The sequence below is a fragment of the Felis catus genome, chromosome B1 (assembly GCF_018350175.1).
Source record: "Felis catus isolate Fca126 chromosome B1, F.catus_Fca126_mat1.0, whole genome shotgun sequence".
Taxonomy (NCBI): domain Eukaryota; kingdom Metazoa; phylum Chordata; class Mammalia; order Carnivora; family Felidae; genus Felis; species Felis catus.
In genome coordinates, this window is record NC_058371.1 from 22542358 (window position 1) to 22563551 (window position 21194).

The window sequence follows — 21194 nt, forward strand, 5'->3', positions numbered from 1 at the left end:
TTGTATATACATATATGTGTACACACACCACACAACATCATACACAGACTCCACAACTAAGGTTAAATGTAATCAAAGTTTTCCAGCCAAAATTTATTCTAGTCATTAAAATCTATAGTTGGAGAGCAATAGGATCTTTACAGTTAAACTTTTTCTGCAAAAGGAAATCTAAGACCCCCAACGTGTTAAGAAACCAAACTATATACAAATCAGGACTAAAAGTCAGGTCTTCTCTTGTTTACAGCTGTTTGTTTTCTCTTGGCTTTATTCTCACTCTACGAAGAATACATAATGTGCATGAATTTTATAAGCATGTGCAGATTTTACATTATTTTTTAAAGGAACACATCTGGCTTAAAAGTTTTCATTTAAGAAAGAATGCCAGAGCACTTGGGTGGCTCACTCAGTTAAATGTCCAACTCCTGGTTTCGGCTCAGGTCATGAAAGCACGGAGCCTGCTTGGGATTCTCTCTCTTCCTCTCTCTCTGCCCTTTCTCAGCTCACACTTGCACCCTCTCTGTCACTCTCAAATAAAGTTTTTAAAAAAGAATGCCTATATAGTTCCCAAGTAAGGTAGGTAGGTAGGTAGGAGGTAGATATAAGGATTAAATGTATACAAACTCATATTTAACATACCTGGCTTATATGAGCAATGAATTAACTCAAATCTTTCCCAGGTATTTCTAATGCAATGTATTTATCTACCAAATTTGTTTGATCTTGTATGTCTCCTTCCTTCCTCAGCTACAAGGAATTGACACAATTGCAGATTTTATGCAAATGATTTAGAAAACTAAATGTTTTCTAATATTCTTTGATCCGTTTGGAGTCTTTCGAATGAATCTCATTTAAGACATGTAAATATTGGATACTTTCTAGTGTGTTTTAAAAAGCGAGGCAAAATAAATCTTCCCTGCTTTTTTTTCCCCTCTTCTGATACACTCACCTTGGTGGGGTAAATTATCCCATGTGCTCCTTTCTTGTACCTCTTCCAAATTTTCTCTTCAAAGTTTCTGTTCCCTTTTTCCTTTTGCTTCTATCCGTATAAAACTCGGTCTTTAGAAGTGTCTTCCACTCCCTGAAACACCAAAGTACATGTGTAGAAGTGCATATATAGATCTTGTTAATTTGATTATTCACTAAGCCGGGCTAAGTCTGCTCGCAATGGTTTGTAGTTTCAAATCACATGTGTGATTTGCTAACGTGACCATTTGGAAGTTTCTCTTTGGCATTAATTGATTTTATGTATAAACACAATTGTTTTTAATTTTTACTTTTAAAATCATATACAAACCATATAAAGACTCTGTTGAAGCCAAAGCCCACAGAGGAATGTTATGGAAAGAAGAAAAACAAACAACCTCCAGAAATGTCAACATTGTTCACTTACTTGTTTTGACATTTCTTCATGCATGTTCTTTACAGCAACATCCCTTAATCACTCTCTCCTATTGTAGCTATCTCTCTCACTCTCTTAGAGCTGCTCTGGTCTTTTCTTCTGGACTCTCTTTGTTCCTTAATTCATTAAACTTTCAAAAATAGTTATGGAGCACATACTATCTATTTGCCAAGCCCTGGAGAGACAACCATGAACCACACAGAGTCTTAGTCTCATGGAGCATTTATTTGGTGAGAGACTAAGATAATTTACATCTAAATAAATGACTTAATCAAAACAAAGCAAGATGAAGAACTAGAGCTGTAATGAGTGAGCCACTGACTTCTGGGGCCAGGAGGCACTGAAGGCCAAGAGAAGTCTCAGTACCTTGGCGTCCTATCAGGACAACAGGTTAGAAACTTTCTATCCTTGGCAGAGAACTAGCCTTCCTGGCCCTAAAAGTGGTGACGAGGTGGACTGCTAAGTGAGTTGTTCCCTAGGCTGGGAGATACAAGGAATCCACACACCTGAGGACTTACCCCAGGTCCTTTGCAGGGTATGATGGCTCATCTGTTTCTATACAGTCCATCTGTAGGGCAGAAATGCTGTTGACTTCCACTATTTGTAGGACCATTCCCAGCTGTGGCCTGAACCTCAGCAGTTAAATAAAAGAACAACCTGTCTGAAAGAGACCAACATTCAAAGAAAGAAGGGCAAGAATACATATCTAGAGAAGTAAAGCAACTGAGGAATCCAGATGACGATTGGGTTAAAAATAATAAGAGTATGTAAGGTGATTCAAGTACAGAGAACACTCAGAAAAAGGATATTTGTCAATTAACAACATGTTTTATCAACCAAAAAATTCTAGAGATGAATTGAAGGACAGGATGTTTACTACTCAAATGTGCGTCCTTGAAGATCACATGCAAGAAATATTCCAAAGCACAGAGGAAAAAACGTCAGGAAAATTGATGCAAAACCACAAGTGGGGAAAAAAAAAAGAATCCTGGAGGATATAATAGGAGACTTAATATAAGATTAAAAGAACTACCAGGAAGAAAAAAAGACAGACTGGGGAGTCAATAAAAAGAAAAATAATAGGAAATTTTTGTGTGTGTGAACTCAAAACCTGGTGCCACAGATTAAATGGGCTTTCTGAGCCCAAGGTCAGATTGATGAGAAAAGACCTGATGCCTAAAGACATCCTTTAAAATTTCTGAACTCTCAGGGAGAAAGAAGAGAAAGGCAAAAAAATGTTATAAGATTCCGGGTAAAAAAAAAAAGAAAGAAAAATAGGGAAAAAGTCAGAATCCTCATCTACAACCCTAGAAGCCAGAAGATTATAAAAGAGCAGCTACCAACCACTGTGAGGAAAATGGTATACTTCAAGAATCCTGGACCCGGCTAAGATTTTATTTCATTTCAGGGTTAAAGAAAAAAAAAATTGAGAAACTACAAGAGAAACTATCATGCAAGTAATCCATCTAAAAGAAAAAAAAAACAGTAACGTGTCTTAAGGAATCAGAATAGAAACCTAAAGGTGGCAGAATAGAACAGGAGTGTGTGTATGTGTATGTACGATACAAGGTCAAGTGAATAATAAAATTTTTTTCTTCTTCTTTTTGATGCTTTCCTGATCTAGTTCTGAGGCCCTGGCTACAAGCCAATTAGTTCCCCTTCTTGAGAGTCTGATGGATTCCACATCCCAACTGCTTCCCTTATCTGGCCCAAATACACTTACCCTAATTTCTCCAGGGCCAGATATCAGACAGCTAGACAATCCCTCTTCCCCAAAGCCCAGAGAAATTGTTCAAATTAGCCATTCTCCCGGAATACAGCCAAATCTAGGTAAACCCCTACCCCACTTGCCATAGGAGAGCTGCTTCCCCCAGCTTCAGTCTGTTGTCATCCTGTCCCTGTTTTACAACCCCGGTGTGGCCCTGCCTGGTAGCTTTCTTCCATCTTGAGACATAAATAACAAAGATTTCTGCCTTTCTTCTATCAGAGTATCATTGTATTGTGTCTCACTGCCAAAAGAATCTTCAAATCTTATAGAACAAGGCGTGAAAGTACAGTATATTTCTGATTATGAAATCATTAAGGAAAAATTATTTGCCCTATAGAAAATTCTAACAACCTAGGGGCAAAAATACAGAACTACCTAGAACCTTAGAGTGAAGCATAGTGGAAAGGGCTGGAGACTTGGTAAAATGAGAGTTGCAGTGGTAAGGAGAAATCTTGAGTTGTATTTTATGTATCCCACATTTAAGCTATGTACTGCACATCCTACTAGAGATGTCAAATAAGCAGTTGGATTTTTAAATTTGGCACTCAGACCTATAAATTTGGGAGTTGTCAGTGAATAACTGAATGTTAAGGAGCTGTAAGACCTGAGATTACTTAAAGGTGCCATGTGGCAAAATGAATGGTGGACATTGGGACATGCCAACATTGAAAAGTAGAGGAGGAAGATCTAAGGAGAGAGACTCATAGGAAGAGCCCAGAGATGTCAGGGACAGCTAGAGCCAGGTGAAGAATGCATTTAAAGAATGAGAGAGAGGGGTGCCTGCGTGGCTCAGTCAGTTCAGCATCCTACTTTGGCTCAGGTCATGATCTCAGTTTGTGAGTTCGAGACCCAGGTCAGGCTCTGTGCTGACAGCTTGGAACCTGGAGCCTGCTTTGGATTCTTTGTCTCCCTCTCTCTTTTCCTCCCCTGCTCGTATTCTCTGTCTCTCTCTGTGTCTAAGATAAATAAAGATTTTAAAAAAATTAAAAAAAAAAGAATGAGAGAGATTAATTCAATCCAGTGCTACAGAGAGTTGAGTATGGCGACTAGCAAGAATTAGGCCTTGCATTTGGAAATCCAGAGATCTTTAACAACTTTGGCAGTAGTTTTGTAGTTTCAGTATGGTGTGAACAAAATCCAATTAGAAGAATTTCTAGAGAGAATGGAAAGTGAAAGACAGTAAACAATGCTTTCAAAGGGAGAACAGTGAAATCAGGCAGCAGCTGGTTGGAGCTGTAGGATCTAGACAGATGTTTTGTTTAAAGATGAGACATAGTCCCTCTTATTCTGATTTAAATTATCCTAGGTGAGGGAAAACGTTGGGTCAGTGGGGAGGAGGAAAAGAGGGGAAGGAAAGAAAGAGAGGATTTTTTAAGTAAAAACGCATTTGAAGAGGAAACAAAGAATGTTGTTGTACACAGATGTGTACTATCCTGTGAATGGTACATAAATGGAGAGATTAATTAGAAGCAGAAACAGTTAATTCTTGGGAAGTCTGGGTGGGTCAGCTGACTGAGTGTCCGATCCTTGATTTCAGTTCAAGTCATGATCCCAGGGTGTGATATTGAGCCACTCATCGGGCTCCCCACTGAGGGTGGAACCTGCTTAAGATTCTCTCTCTCTCTCTCTCTCTCTCTCTCTCTCTCTCTCTCTCTCTCTCTCAAATGAAATGAAATAGGAAAGGAAAGGAAAGGAAAGACAAAGATGCAGTTCATTCTCAAAACCTGCGAAAAGACTATCTGGGTCCAGGTGCAAACAAGTAGGTTTGGTAGAAGAACGTTAATAACATTTTTTTTTCTGATTGTTTCATTTTCTTAAATAAGCATTTCCATTTGCTGAGAGAGAGGCTGTGAAGAGGATATTGATGGTTTGAACAGGAGGAGAAGGTCTGAGGGTGGAAAAGTTTACTGACCAGAGAAATAATGCCTGAAGGGCACTGTTGAGGACCAACAGGAGGTCTGATAAACACTTAGGATGAGATAGGTAAATAGAACTGCATTTTTTCCTCAGTCACAGGCACCTGTTGGTGGTTCTGCACAGGCTGGATGCGTCAGAGTTGGGTTTGGCCAGGTCAGCACAGTAGTGATTCTGGAAGAGGAGCAGTGAGAGCATTCCTCCATATCCTGTTCTCAGGAACTTTGATCTTTGTATTGATCCTCCCTTCCCTGACTTCTACAAACTCTACCAAAATTGTCCATGAAAGGTAGGGAGTAATAGGAAACTCTGACAGGCAAAGCCAGAACCCTTTATAGCAGGCAGAGTGAGGAGAAAAGTCTGCTGTGATCTATATACCTTAGTCATTGCCCTGGTTTCTTCTTCGTGTTTAAGCTCTGTGATTTCTAGTACACTTTACCAGTGTAGAGATGCCATTAAAATGCTACAGTAGAGGCACGTAAGTTAGGTGTTATTGGTAAATATAACTAATCGCCAAGTAGCAGACCAATGTTTCCTAACTTATGGTTTGACACTGTGCAGAGTACCTGCCCACTCCATGGTTTCAGAGCCCAGAAAGAATGAAATCAGCTCTATTAATCAAGCAGAAGCAGTTGAATGTAAACCATAGATTTGACCATAAAGATGCATATTCATAGGCAAAAAATTGTTCTGTTGTTGTTTGTGAGTTAGGGTTCTCTGTAAAATAGGGGCTAGAGGGCCTGTGTACAGACACTCAATGTGCTCGATGTTAGCTTTCTAAAATATACATTTACCTCCTATTTGCTGTAAAGTTCAATTTACCATTAGGAGCCTACTGGATAGTCTTAATTATTACTTTCTCAACCTCTAAAACTGGGAAGGATTTTAATAATTACTACTACAGGGCGCTTAGGCAGGTTTTAATAACTGAAAAGATGATTTTATGAACATAATTTTGCAATGTACTTTATTAGTTTTTTTTTCTTTTTTGAAATTTTGCAGCACAAGTTACCAAGAAGAAGTAACAGACAGATTGTATTTAGGTACAAGAAAAGTGAGGAGTGAGGAACCAAAAAACTAGTCAGAACCATTTGTAATAATCAAGCCAGGAATTTAAGAAACCTGGCTCTATATTCAAATAACTAGATCACCTCTTTTATGTGAATTAGCCTATCTTCTCTATGATAGAAAATCTCCTCTGAAAATCTTTATTAATATAGAAAAGTGGACTATTTGGCTGTGCCGTGTTTCTATCCATAGATTAACTTGGAGTAATTTGGCCAACCTCATGGCCTGGCAAGGAAGTTTGCACCCTTTTCCATCTCCTGCCAGCATTGTCTAAGAAAACTGAGCTTCCCAGGGAAAGGAGGACAGCTTTTCCTCAACAAGTAACATAGCAATGTTTTCTTCATTCATAATCTTCGAACACCCCAAAGTAACCAACAAACACAAATGGTGCATCACAGCGCGATGAGATTTAAACGTTGAAAGACTAGTTGCCAGAGAATGCAAGTCAAAATTAAATAATATCAAAATCGAATACTTTTGTAACAAGAGGGAAAGATGTGTTGAGATATTCTGATTTAGGTTAATTTAAATTGTTCTTGAGAGGAGAAAGGAAAATAAGAGCTGTCCAAATCCATTTTTGTGGTCATAAACACAGTATGACAAATGTTCTACCTTCAAGAAAACATCTTGTGCTGAACATTCCACAGAAATAGAAATGAGCCTGCGTGTTTGTGTTTATACTGAGCTACTGCATTGTGTATCCACAGACAGTATCATACTGGGTTTTGATTGATGCTTCCATTAAAATGGCTTGTGCTGTCATTTTGTGTTCCCATTCTTACCTAGATAAACAATTGATTTCTTTTAATGTAGAAAAGCAGAGGGAATGTAGTACATAAATGATATAATCTTTTTTAAACTAAAATATGTATTTTATAGATGTGCTGATACTGTGTAAAGATCTCCCTAATTTACTAGGCATGGGGAAGAAGAGAAGGAAACAAAGCCTAATAGCGATTGAGCCCTATATAGTAGTCACTGTGTTTTACGAACACATTAAGCAATCTCCTTCCTCAGAGCCTTTCCCTGCCTGTGCTTTCTGTTTGGAAACCTCTTTCCCTAGGATTATGCATGGTTCTGTCTTTCTCTTCCCCCCAAGCCTTCCTTAAAACCTCATCCCTTCACACAGGTTGGATCTGATCATCCTGTTGAACATAGATGCCACTTCAATGGTTCTCCATTCCTTCTACTATTCGTCATAGCTGATCATCATTTTGCATATAGCATATTTATTTGCTTTTTTTATTGTCTGTTCCTTTCTGGCTCCCCCTACCCCATTATACTACAAATCCCAGAGGAGTGGGGATCTTGTTGATGTTATTGCCTGCTATTTCTCCAGTGCCTAGAACAGAGCCTGACCCATATTTATTGAATGCATGAATAAATTCTTCATTCTCTTCTATGTCTCAGTAAGTCAAAGATCCTTGCTTGGAGGTTTTCGTAAGCCTTCTGATTAATCAATTAAATGCTTTGTTGGACTGTGACTTGGGAATGTCTCTCTTATAAAGATGTTCATTCATTCTTCTTTAATCAATCCATACTTATTTGTGATGCCTATTGGGCATTCAAGCCGAGATATTGACAAGGCAGTAGAATTAAAGGTTGAAGTTCTGGAGAGAGGTCCAGACTGAAGGTAAATATTTGGAAGTCATCCACATTTCAATGGTATTTAAAATCAAGATACTGCATGAGATAGTGCAATTGCAGATAGAAAAAGGGGGCCTGAAACTGAGGCCTGAACATTCCAACAGTTAGAGGCTAGGAGGTGAGAAAGAACCAGCAGAAACTGAGCAGCAGTTTCAGAGAGATGAGAGAAAAACCAGGTGACGATAGTGTATCACGTGTGTGTGTGTGTTGGGAGAGTGGGGGCGTATCTGAATTCAATGCGGATAGTTCAAGGAACATAGGAACAGGGAATTACCCATTGACTTATCAATGGAGGACACTTTTGACTCTCATTGGAGCAGTTTGGATGCAGCCATGTGGGCATGTGCAAGAGAGTTGGAAGAGACAAAGATTATAAATGAACCTTTTGAGTACTTTTTTGTATAAAAGGAAGAAGAGAGCAGAAGCTGGAGGGAGAAGAGAAGGTTTTGGCAGTCATTGTTTTAAAGACGAGAAATAAGTCTCCTTCCCACAGCCAACAGCAGAAAAGATTTGCCTACTTTGGTTTTATACAATTATGGTGCCTGTATAAGTGAAGCATTAATCTATGTACTTTAAATGCCAGAATTCACATGGTAAGTATTGCTTAACAGGAAGCACACTAACACCTCATGAGTCAATGCATTGTCTTCTACAAGGCGGTATTGGTTTTCCAACATACAGAGAAAGGAGCTTAATAACATTGATGAGAAAGCAATTTATTTGGCCTGCTTTATTTTATTGATATAGAATGAAAATAAGTATATTGAGCCAGATACCTCTAGAGCACTAAGACCTCTCTGTTTCTGTTATAGCTTTTAACTTTGTAACTGTTGTATAACAGAAGTGGATTGCTCCCTGGCACTTGGAATACAGATAATGTCCCTTTGTAAAATATTGGCTGCAGTCTCCAAACACCAAGGTTGGTGGAATTTTTAATGCTAGCCAGTTTTCAAGGCTCCCTCCTTACTTCTTTTATTACATAAAAAAACAAAAAAAAAAACAAAAACAAAAAAAACGCTGGGACCTATATTGCCTTTTTAATATATCCTAAGAAATAGGTCAGGCCCCACTTGCCCGTGTTGGCATCTGTGTTTGTTGCATTTGGCCAACCAATGCCAGCAGCAAAACTGGAATTTTTTTTCCCCCTGGGCCAAGTGTGAATACAAGAGGCTCCTGGCCAAGGCTACAGAGTACTGAGCTCGTCGTTCAGTACTCACTGGCCACCAAACACATCTCCTTCCAGAATTCACGCTCCTTTAAGCGAACTATGTTTGGGTAGGTACAACTGTCTGTGACACTTGGAAAAACCGTATCCTCTTTCCCAGTTATGAAGGCTCCAATGCCACCCTCTCCGAGTCCTCCCTGCCTCCCCCTCACCCCATCACCAAACTTCCTCTGCCTTTGGCAAGTCCAACTTCATCCCTGAAATCTAAGTTCTTCATATACAAAAACCTGTTCAGAGGTTTTCTTTAGGGCAAACCGTGTACCTTGAAATTTCTCTTTTCTACCAACAAATGCGTTAAAAGACTTATCTGTGCCCCTGGAATGTACAGACTTTCAGGATGAAGTGTCCTGGGAAAGGGCAATGCAGTGGAGGTAGGGCTTCCTCAAATGAATCACCCTGCTGCACTAGCATTGTTAAATGTACCTGTAGGATAAAGATGAGGCAGAAAGTGAAAAACTTTTGTACCCTTTCCACTTAATTTCCCTTTTTTAAAGCTCTGAACTCTGGGAGGTTGTTCTTCTAACCCACTGCTAGCTGGGTGTGACTTGCACTGTGCAGAGTCATACTCATGGACCAGCGGGTAGTTATGCTCTCGGAAGCCATGAGTGGCAGGACGTTAAGGTGATCTGGTGTTACACGTGGTGCAGCGGAATACATCTTCCACTTCAACTCAATCCCACACCTATTCAAAGACCAACTTTGTTCTACGCGACATGAAAGATAACCATTATTCCATTATTTGAACTTGTCAGTGAGTCACATGGATAAGAAAAGTAAATGAGGTATCATTAAGAAAAGGCTGAGTATGGTAAATACCCTAAGAGAGGCAGAATGTATTTCTGCACAAGGAGGCAATAAAAGCAGCCTTAGAAGAAGGAGTAAAGGCAGTATTTGACATCAGTCTTGAAGAAGTGAATTTCAAACTCTGGGCTTTGACTCTGGTGGTAGAAAATAAATTTATGGAATACATGCAGCATTTTAAAGAATCAAATCAAGTTGAAGACAGAATGTCAGAGGGTGCCATTAGTGAGAAGGTTAAATATTCTTCCTCAAATTCTCATTTCAAAACACATGTAAATAATGTGCCTCAACAATGATGTAAAAATATATTCCTTGGACTTGGTCTTGGCTAAAAAAAGCATAAGAAATGTTTATTAATGTAGCATGGAATATAATCAGGTAAAAACAAGACAGGCTGTTTCAAACAGGGGCACTATCATAACCTAACCACAGATAGAAAAAAGCTGTAGGCCCTGCTGTAGAGGTGATGAGCTGTCTCATCTATTACAATCATTGAGTAACAAAGACTCGTGAGAGATAATAATAATAATGGAGATGACTTAAGAAAATAAAAATAAGTGTTTTCTCCCTATCTCAAATCTTTTTGTCCCGTGGTCTCACAGTCTTTAATAGTTGGTACCTCCCACTCCATTGCTCAAGCCCAAAAAAACTAGAAACCATCTTTGGGCTGTCGCTTTCATTCCTCCCCACGCGAATCCATCAAGTGCAAAAATATCTGAAAACTATCCACCTGTCCTCATTGCTGCTACCACTGGGGTCCAAGCTGCCATTATCTTTTGCCAAGACTATGTCGATGGTGTCCTAGTTGGCATCTCTCTCCTCACTTTGGTGTCTTCACCTCTGCCCTCAACTTACTCTTCATCCAGAATGATCTTTCTAAAGCTCTGCTGACCAATACGGTAGCAAATAGCTACAGGTACTGATTTAAATTTAAATGAATTAAAATTAAACAGAATTTAAAGTCACATAACTTAGTCTCACTGGCCACATTTCAGGTGCTCAATAGCTATGTATTTCATCTGATATGGCAACTCTACTGGGCACTGCAGAGAACATTCCCATCCCTCCAGGCAGTGTTATTGGACAGTGCTGTTCCAAAGCATGAGCCAGGTCATGCCATTGCCCTGCTCAAAAATTCCAGTGATCTCTCATTACAGCAGAGTAAAATCCCAAATTCAGACCATAGACTGCCAGTCCTACACCATATCATTCTTGTGTATCTCACTAAATTAACCATGTACCATTCTCATTCCTCAGTGGCTCGCTTCCTTTCTCTTGCTTGTTCAAATCAAGGCCTCAACTGAGGCCTTTGCATTTGTTGTTTTCTTTGACTAAAATATTCTCTTTCTACTGCCCTTCCTTCCCACAGCTGGTCTATTTAAATCTCTTAAGTATAACTTCAGGTTCCCTCCTCAGAGAGGACTGTCCTAGTTATTTTATGTAGCATCAGCTTGTTTATACCATTCATCATAGTTACCGTAATTGGATTTATGTAACTTATTAGTATGTTTATTGACCATAGTGTTTACCCATCGTCTTTCTTCCCCCTCTGGAAGACAAACCTGTTTCCTGCCTTGCTCACTACAGTATCTCAAATACCTAGTAAATTCTAAAAAAGTATTTGATGAATGAATGAACCCCACAAAAAGAGTTAAACCTATAGAAATGGTGGGGAAAGAGTCTTAAAAGCAAAATAGACAATAGCCAATGTAGAGATATTGAATATTTATAGGAAGTGGCATAATCAGATGCATGCTTTTGGAAGACTACTCTTCTAGCTCTTCATGTTCAGTTTGGAAAGTTGAAATAGAGAAAGACTTAAAATTGTACTGCATTAGGGAAAGCTGGGGAAAGAGTACATGGGACTCTATCCTGTTTTGCAACTTCCCATGAGTCTATAACCACTTCAAAAATGAAAAGCTAAAAAGAAATTGTAGCATTTCTCAGTTGATGCAATAATGACCAAAATTACAAAAATAATGCATTGGAGTTATAGTTGGAAAAATAATTAAGGGAAAAAAGTGTCTAATATGACTCAATTTAGTATGTTTTGCTTTATACATTCGCATTAATGTGAGCTTTCTGTTTACAGACTTCATTAGTATGCTCAAGTTGAATGCTTTGAATTTCAGTACCCAACAATCCACAGAAACATACAATAGGCCATTCTATGACTTAATCAGGAGAGTCTCCTATAGATAGGAGTTATAGTTGATGGCTTGGTGCCCATGTCACACTCTCTGTGCCCACCTCAAATTCCACCCACAGTTGTCACTATGCACTGATAGCATTTGACCTCAAGAGGGCTGTGCGCCTTTCCACCTTCTCTGAAGCTGCAGGGAAATTGCAAGAGATTCATGTGCCCAGGAGAAGTTGTCAAAGAATATGAGACAAGTACAAAGTCAATTAATGTCCCAGCCTTCTGTCCTTCAGAAGGATAATTCTGGGAGGTTAGCTCTATATATCTCAGGAGTTCTCCATGGAATCAGCAACCCCCTACCCCACCCACAGCAGCAACCCACATAATTCCTTGTTTTACTCTTCCTTTTCCCTCCGTTCTACTTCCTTGGATTCCCTAACTCCTAAATAAATTACCCTTACCCAAATCCTGGCCTCTGTTTAGGAGGAACTCACACAAGGTCGGGGTCTGAAGTGACCCTAGAAAGTAGAACGTCAGGATGGGATACTGGAAATGGAGCATTCCTCTAGTCAGATGGCAGCAACGAAGGCAGCGCTGATGGACTGTGAAGTGACATTGGCCTTTGGCATGCTGAGAGCCATGATTCTTTCACCTCACATGGATCTGGATGAAGTACAAGTGGAAGGGACAGCGTTGGATTATTCAGTAGCTGTAGTGCATGAACAAGATAGGAGCAATTGAAATGATAAGGACTGTGTATTATTGGCAAGTTTTTCTTATTTGTCTTGGAATCAGTCATTAAAGAAAACAAGAAAAGATAGGCTCAGATGAGTAAACTATCATGTCGGGGCTTTCTGTTGTTGCTACAACTGTTGTATGGCAGCATTTAAAGAAACTCTCACTTTCACAGCAGTAGATTGTGCCCTGTTAGATATCCAGCCCAGGTTTTAATTAAAAGATTAGCAAAAACACAAAGAACACTGAATGTGCAGCTTGACAGACCTCCTCTACTAAACTCAGGGCTTTGCCAGAGAAGAGGTAAGATCCTGAGGCCTGGTATAAGTTTATTTGTGTGGCTGTGCCAGAATACCATGAAGCCTTGTATTCTCTACCCCACTGGGCTAGCAGAAGCAATCTTCTTTCCCCTACAATTGAGAAGACCAGCCTCCCTGTGTCTGGACACCTTGCAAGAATCTTACCTATAGCATGTGCCTTACAAAACAGTGCGTGTCCCTTTCCAGATCTGTTCCACCTTCTCTCATTATAAGCGGGCCAGTAGCTGGAGTCATGTCTCATTGTAGGCTAAAAGGGGGAACACTGTTCCTAATCTGGGACTAGTTTACCAAAAGAGTTGGGGCCTGGCCAATATGTACCAGTGAGAAACAGGGGAACAGTGTAGGAAGTGGATCTAAGGGTTGTCAGACTGGAAAGGAGGTGGAGTATCAGGTTAGAAGAGAATTTATTGTTGTGGAAGACTTTGAACATCCTGGTAACTCAAGATTTTGCCTCCCAGATTGACTGTACCCATTAAGAAAAATCTTTAAGGTTTCTTAGTTTGGACTCTCTCACCCTCTTGCCTGGCTAGGGATTCATATCCCCAAATATCCCATAACTTCTTTCTCTTTCCAGTTGTGTTTGTGTTTAAAACATATTTCTGGAATGCCTAGAAAAAAAATCTGACCACTTCAAGTAATGCCTCATCAAGAATCTATGGCATCACCAATCACCTGCATTTCCTTATGGTAACTTTGCTAATAAAGTAGTTTTATGCCATGGAAAAAGAGAGTGATTATTTTTACTTTAGTATTTTATTTTTCTTCCATTAAATTTTAAGATCTGTTTTAACTGTAAAATTCAATAAGCTAAGTATAAGATGATAAATTGTATTTACATATATCAGCAATGATGCCTTTGGCCCTCTCAAATAGGCCCTGAAGATAAGGAAATGTACTGCCTCCAGAACAAAAGGTCTAGAACTGGGGTGACTCCAGGTGACTTATAATCATTAAGGATGATGTCACCATTACCAGAGAGGTTATTTCCCCTCTCTGCTTTACCATCTTTGGTGTTTGGCCTTTGCTCTCCAGTTGGCTCCTTTCCTTTTGTAAGAGGCCTGCAGGAGTTCTAGATGTTAGATCTAGATCAGTAACTACAACACCACGAAACACATGTCCCCAGTGCCTCCTTAAGAGCTAGAAAACAGATCTTAGAATCCCCTCCAGATGGCTCATCAGCCTCATCTGGGTCACTTGCCCAAATCTGAATGATCAAAGTCATGAACATAACACCACCATGATTACTTAGTCTAATTGAGATTCACCCAAGCCGTGGATGAGGTCATTTCCTTGATCATGTGGTAAATAAGCAAAGTCAGGGTTTTGTTAGCAAGGGAGATAAGGGAAGTGAAAGTAGGCCATATAATCCGTTCTGTCTTTTCTACACAATTTTCAGTGAGGATCCTGAGGGCAAGGCCATGAATGCATTATCCAAGCAGCCTACAGCACAGTCTGCTAGGCCTGAGTGAGGTGCCCTTAGCAATGTGATCTAGTGATTGTTGTCCATTGTTCTGACTGGGCCACAGAAACAGAGTGAATTGGCACTTCATGTCTGCTGATAAAGTGTCACAGAATGACCAGAGCTTATGTAACTTAAACTCATTAATATCTAATCTCACAGTCTTTGAAGGCAACCAAGAACACTACCCAAAGCAGATAATAAATAACATCGGCACAAGCAGCCTCATTTTGTGCTGTTGGCCATAGCAAATGCATTTGATATATGACTTGCACTTGCAACCCTCACCATCAGTCCCACATGGTCTAAAAGAATCAGAGATAGAGGCGTCTGGGCGACTCAGTCAGTTAAGCGTCTAACCTCAGCTCACGTCATGATCTCGTGGTCGGGTATGTGAGTTCCAGGCCCCCTTAGGCTCTGTGCTGACAGCTCAGAGCCTGGAGCCTGCTTCATATTCTGTGTCTCCCTCTCTCTCTGCCCCTCCCCAACTAGCGTTCTGTCTCTGTCTCTCAAAAAATAAAATAAAAACGTTAAGAATGAATGAATGAATGAATGAATGAATGAATGAATGAATTAGAGAGAGGTTCTGCATAGCTGGTTTTCCATAGGCTTGCATCCAAGCCAAATACCTAATACAAACTGAAGCCTTGTAGAGGTGACTACACATGTGTGGGTTTTGGTGTATCTTTCTTTATGCTTGCAAAAGAGATCTGTGAAACTATGTTTTATCCGTCCAAATATGTTCTCAGTGAATTGTTGGTTTAACTGTCTATGGCAAAACTATGAGGAAAAGTAGTGAATTAAGAAGATTCAAGTTAAAGTAAATAATCCCTTCTTAATTCCTCTGGTGTGCAAATTTAGATTCATGTCCTTTGAAGTTTTTGTTTTGTTTTGTTTTGTATTCAGCTATACTGAATTTATCCTGGACAGCTTCAAGTGTCTATCTCCATGACTGCTCTACAATTTTTTTTTTTTAATTTTTTTTTTCAACGTTTATTTATTTTTGGGACAGAGAGGGACAGAGCATGAACGGGGGAGGGGCAGAGAGAGAGGGAGACACAGAATCAGAAACAGGCTCCAGGCTCCAGGCTCCGAGCCATCAGCCCAGAGCCTGACGCGGGGCTTGAACTCACGGACTGCGAGATCGTGACCTGGCTGAAGTCGGACGCTTAACCGACTGCGCCACCCAGGCTCCCCGACTGCTCTACAATTTTTAACAATGTTAGGATAATTTCACGTGTTAAAACACCTATTATCAGAAATAGTACTCAAAGTTAAATTCTATAAAACACAAACATACGAAAACATTCCAAAATTCAACTTAAAAATGTGAAATAAAAAAGTGGTCAAGCCATTTTGGTGAGTTTGCATTTGTTGCTTTGCAACAAAGCATATTCTTGTGAAAAATTAGTACACTTTTCGTCACTTTTCCTACTCGTAAAGCAAAACTATCAAATTGCATACATAAGGAGGTTAGCCAAAAGTGAAAACGCATTTACATACTCTTCCCTCTCAATTTATTTGAGTCACTGAGTTCAGCCAGTTGGGAAGACATTGCTGTTTACTATAAAGAATCATATTCCCACAGATTATACCAACCCTAAACCGGCCTTTGATATAAGAATTAGTTTGCAGTTAGTTGCTTTTGTCAACAGTTTCAAGCCAGAATTAAAGAACTGTAAGTTAGTTAAGAGCTATCAATGACCTCCAGAGCTCCATCTGAATAGTGGACCCCACTCCATCCTGCAATTACCTCATGAAGGTAACCATCAGCCCATGCAACCATGACAGAAAAAAATATGGTAACTGTAAAGGAAGTCAGGAAACAACGTTGTGAGAAAATTACCATGTTTAATTCTTGGTTACATTTCTTTGATGCTGGGGAAGAATTTAAAATATGAGACTTTCTATTCTGCTTTTTTAAAAAAAATATATATATAGGTTATTCGCATATGCTTGCATCTAAGAACACCCAAAAGATAACTGTTTGTCAGACCTAATCTGACCTCATGGAAGTGTAGGGCTGAAAGCTAATTGGCAATCTGATTCAAAGTCCTTTATTTTACAGAAGATGGACTCACTAGGCGGTTAGGAACAGAGCCGGAGGCACTCCTCGTTTTTCTCAGTCAGTCCAAGACTTCATTAAGCCCAGTATTCTGGGCAGTCTCGAAAGTGATGTTTCCTAAAACTAAACCGAAATACAGCTTCCTAAACTATATTCTGTAAGGTATAGTTAGCCTGCAAATAAGAGCTTCAAAGAGAAGTAAATGAGCATTAATTTTGGTATCCTAGAACTCCGGTTCAGGGAACACAGATTGAGGTAGAAACCCAAAGAGTGTCCCGCTTGTAGGGTGAAAGCATAACAGGAAAAGTAAAGGGGCAATTCCATGAGTTGAAGAAAAGAAAAAGTTTTCTATGGTGTTAACAAGCTAAGCTTTTCTGGGTTTCGCATTGATTGATTACTGATTGTGACTGCACAAAGTCCACAACTGTTCTTGTGATCAGGGTGTCCGTTCTCCTTCTGACTTCTCCAGCAATTGTTTAAAACCGTTGCTGTTTTTCCAGGTCCAAAGGCTCTGGCCAGGTTCAGACAAAGGCGAGTAAAGGCTGTTTGTCTGCAGTGGTTGCTGAGGCTCTATTTTAAAATGGCTCCTGTGGTGTCACTTATCCACAATATTAACAAGTGTTTCACAAGAAACGGATCATAGACAAATAATTATCTCTGGGAGGGGCTGGGTCAAAGTTAACCCGTTTTCCTATGTGCTCCTATAGACTCCTATAGTCTCTTTTATGGAGACTTGTAGGCATTAGATTGACGTTGACATAGAGGCATTACGTGTAGGCTTTAGACTGAAATGTGTTACGAACTTAATTGACCTCCTTGGTTCTTGTTTTATCTTGTTATTGTTTATGGTTGTTTAGTGTTTTGGGGGATTGTTTGTTTATTTACTTTTTGATCAAAACACCTAGAACAAAAATAGTATTCCATGGAACCGAAAATGTTACTTCTATCACTTAGAATTTGATGTGCTCTACATTACAGAAAAAAACACAAAATATAAAAGGCTTAAACAAAATAAAATTTTACTTTTCTCTCAGGCAAAGGGAATCTGGAGTATTTAGGCAAAACTTTGCAGGTTCCAGAGTACTCAGGGCTCATGTTCCTTCCATCTTTCTCTTCTACCTCCTAGTTTGTGGCTTCTATCCCCAAGGTCATCTCATAGTCCAAGTTGACTGCCCAAATTTCTGCCACTTTGTTCACAGTCCAGGAAGCAGCTGAGTCAGCTTCTTTTCGGCAGAGAGAGCCCACACAATACTTTTGTCGACAATTGACCAAGAGTGCTAGAAAATGAAATACTTGAGGTGACTTCATTACCTCCTCCAATAAAATCTGGATTCTTCACCTAAGGGAGAACAAAAATGTATAGTCATTTAGCAAGAAGTCTTTTCCACACACTTCTAGAGCATAGAAGAGGAAGGAAGAGGAAAAAGAGGAAGGAGTGGAGATGGGGCAGGGGAGGAGGTGGAGAGGGAGGAAAAAGAAGGGGCAGAGGGAGGAGGAAAGAAAGAAGTTGTTTTTGAATGCATTTTTTAAATGTTTATTTTGTTCTTAGAGAGGGAGCAGTGGAGGGACAGAGAGGTGACAGGGATGGGGAGGGGGCACAGAGGATCTGAAGCGGGCTCTGTGCCGACAACAGACAGCCTGATGCAGGGCTCGAACTCACGAACTGTGAGATCATGACCTGAGCTGAAATCGGACGATTAACCAATTAACCGACTGAGCCATTCAGGCGTCCCTGAATGCATTTTAAGGTACATTTTATTACACAACAGGTATCTGGAGGTAAGGAAGCAATTTATTGACTGTAGAGATGGTAAATGTGTTATCATTCCTGTCAAGATGCCTGCTTAAACAGATCTCAGATTTTGACTGATATCTTCCAAATGTTCAAATGCATGGCCTATCAAACTGTCTTCCTAACAAGCCGTAACCTGACTTTCTATATTTTGCATACGTTTACCACTGCATCCATTATCATAATGAATAAAACAAGTAGGTGACAGTTCAATCATGAGATGTAATAGGGCCAAAGAGAGGTAATCGCCTTGGAAAGTTTGGTTTTTGACAGTTTATAACATCTTGAACCGAAGTGCTTACTGATTGCCAACTACTTTTCTAACTTAAGCCAGATTTCTCTCAGTAAATAGTAGAGAAAATGAAAATATCAAGAAAGAATTACACTTTGGTTATTGCAAAGGTTTTCTGTCAGTTCTTATAGGCATCTAAACAGTGAAGCAAAACTTCACCAATCTCTAGTTTTCTTGAAGATAACACATACGCTGTTCAGAAGTGCTTTAAGTGGATCTCTTTGGAGTAAGTGTTCATATATAAATTTTTTTTAATATTAGTATATTTCTTCTTTGATAAAATCAGAGAAATTGAATGTCACGAAAATAACAGGTACACCATAGGGAATATAGTCAGTGACACTGTAATAGTATGTGGTGACAGATAGTAGCTACAGTTGTGATGAGCATAGCATAATGTATAGACTTGTCCAACCACTATGTTGTACATCTGAAACTAATGTAACATTGTGTGTCACCTTTGTTTCAATCAAAAACAGAAAGAAAGAAAGAAAGAAAGAAAGAAAGAAAGAAAGAAAGAAAGCAAGCAAGCAAGCCACAGAAAGAGGAAGGAAGGAAGGGAGGGAGGGAGGGAGGGAGGAAAAGATCAGAGCAGTTGATTTAACTGGAGACAGAAATCATAGCAATTTTCACCAGAGTATATTTGGAAGAAGGTGATTAATGTCAATACAAGTATGGTTCCATAGTTTATAATAAGATACAGGGACTTCCCTCTGTCAGTTATGTTAAAGTGTACCTGTACATTTTCTATTTTGAGCTCAACTTAAGTGGTCTGAGTGAGGTAAGGAAGAGGAACAAGAAAACAAGGGACAAGAAAGTATCATGCATATTTCTATGGGTCAGGCACCATACTGAATATCTCAGGTATATTTTCATACTTATCTGCCACAGTTAATTTATGAGCATGTTTATTAGTCCCATTTTAGAGATGAGAAAAATGTGGACAGAATACAATTTTTTTAAGAGGCTTAATCAAGAAAAGTAGACTGTGCTGTCCAAGTCAGCCTGGTTCTCAAGATATTTCCTTCTTGCTCTATCATACCTGGCATATTTTCTTAGGTGGTTAGTTCCCCAAGAGTTAAGCCTTTATTTATTTCAAGCAAAAGCTCTTAAAAACAAGGTAGAGACTGCAGGAAGAAAGAGGAAATGCATACCTAAGCAAGGTTTTAGGAACCAAATTTACTTCCTTCTGGAAAGTAAACTGAAAAACCCAGAAGTTGGTAACTTTGAAATTAGTCTGATGAAGACTGACTCCATTGCAGCTCCTGGGCAGGACTATCTGGATTCCAGGGGCTTCCTGGAGAATATTTTTAAAAGAAGATTTCTTTATCCTGAGGAATAAATGAGTAGCGGACTGGAGCAGAACCAGAAAGAACTCTTGGTAGATACGCTGTTGGGGTGGTGATGGTGATATAGGGACTTCAGGAATTTGGACAGTGACAGAAAGCTGAAAGCATGCTTGTAGTAACATAAACACCAAAAAGACCTGAGTCCTGTGGACAAAAGCAGTGAGGAAGAATTTTGTCACAGTGAACTTACCAGGAAGCCATTGTGAATGAGGCACAAGCATGGAGCATAGCTTTTCTGGGCAGCACTGAAGCTGTTGTTCTCTTGACTAAATATATATACTTTAGAAGTAGTCTGAGCACTTTGAATATTTATGAGCCTGGAGGTATGTGGAATCTGGAGAAAAAAAAAAAAAAGTAGTTGGTGAATCACTCCAGGAATCTCCTCACCTAGTTAAAGTATTTAGATAGGTTTTGATTCCAGCAAATTTGAAGGGGGCCAAACAGGAAACACTCCAGCACTGATGAATAGATATACACACTTCCCCTGCCCCAACACACACTCTACTCTCTTTCTTCCATCTAAAAGGATTTCCCTTTCTATCTTTCATTTTTCTGTGGAATAAGAAGAATGAATGAATTGAACCAACCTCTGTTGAAAAAAAGCATTGCTCATCTCCATTTTGTCTTTGCTGTCTAACTGGGCTACTTATGAGGAGGTAGGAATACAAAGACTATGGGCCCAAAATGGTCAGGTCACTTTCTTTAGAATGTACTGCCTATTGTTAATGACTTTTTAATTCTAATTCCTTAAGAAGCCACTATATTACTGAATATGCTAACTTGGTTATTTTGATATTTCCTTGTACAAGCAAGTAGAAACAATCCCATTCCTCAGTATAGCTTTGAAGATTTCACATATTTCCCCTGTCCATCCAGTTTTCATTTGTGACAGGAAACTCACAAAGAAATAACTGAAATTTTTATGGAAATACTTATGGGTAATTGTTTCTAGGACTCTGTATAGTCAAATTGTTTTTTAGGCTACAATGAAAGATTAGGGCAGCAACAATGCTTTCTGCACTCGGCACACAATTTCATGTAAGTGAATAACTCCGAACAAAAGGAAGCAGAGAAGAATAAAATCAAAAGCCACATTTACTCCGTGCCTTTTTCTCCCGTTATATTCAACCCGGAAAACACTGTGTGAGGAAGTATAATGCATAATGTAGCCAAGAACTACTGAACGTTACCTTTGAATGTGTTTAATCCATAGAATAAAT

At 39.4% G+C, this 21194-nt stretch overlaps 2 long non-coding RNA genes across 3 annotated transcripts in view; one reads left to right on the plus strand and one right to left on the minus strand.

Annotated features, from left to right (window-relative positions):
• The window catches only part of LOC123384785, a 162511-nt gene that overhangs the window by 64550 nt on the left and 76767 nt on the right, over positions 1–21194 (plus strand). The window lies entirely within an intron of this gene.
• LOC109499383 overlaps positions 17536–21194 on the minus strand; it is a 32676-nt gene continuing 29017 nt past the window's right edge. Inside the window, exons 2-3 of the long non-coding RNA XR_002156660.3 lie at positions 20165–20308; positions 17536–17880 (exon numbers count right to left, since the gene is read on the minus strand). This is a non-coding gene — a long non-coding RNA (uncharacterized LOC109499383). The remainder of the gene's footprint in view (positions 17881–20164; positions 20309–21194) is intronic.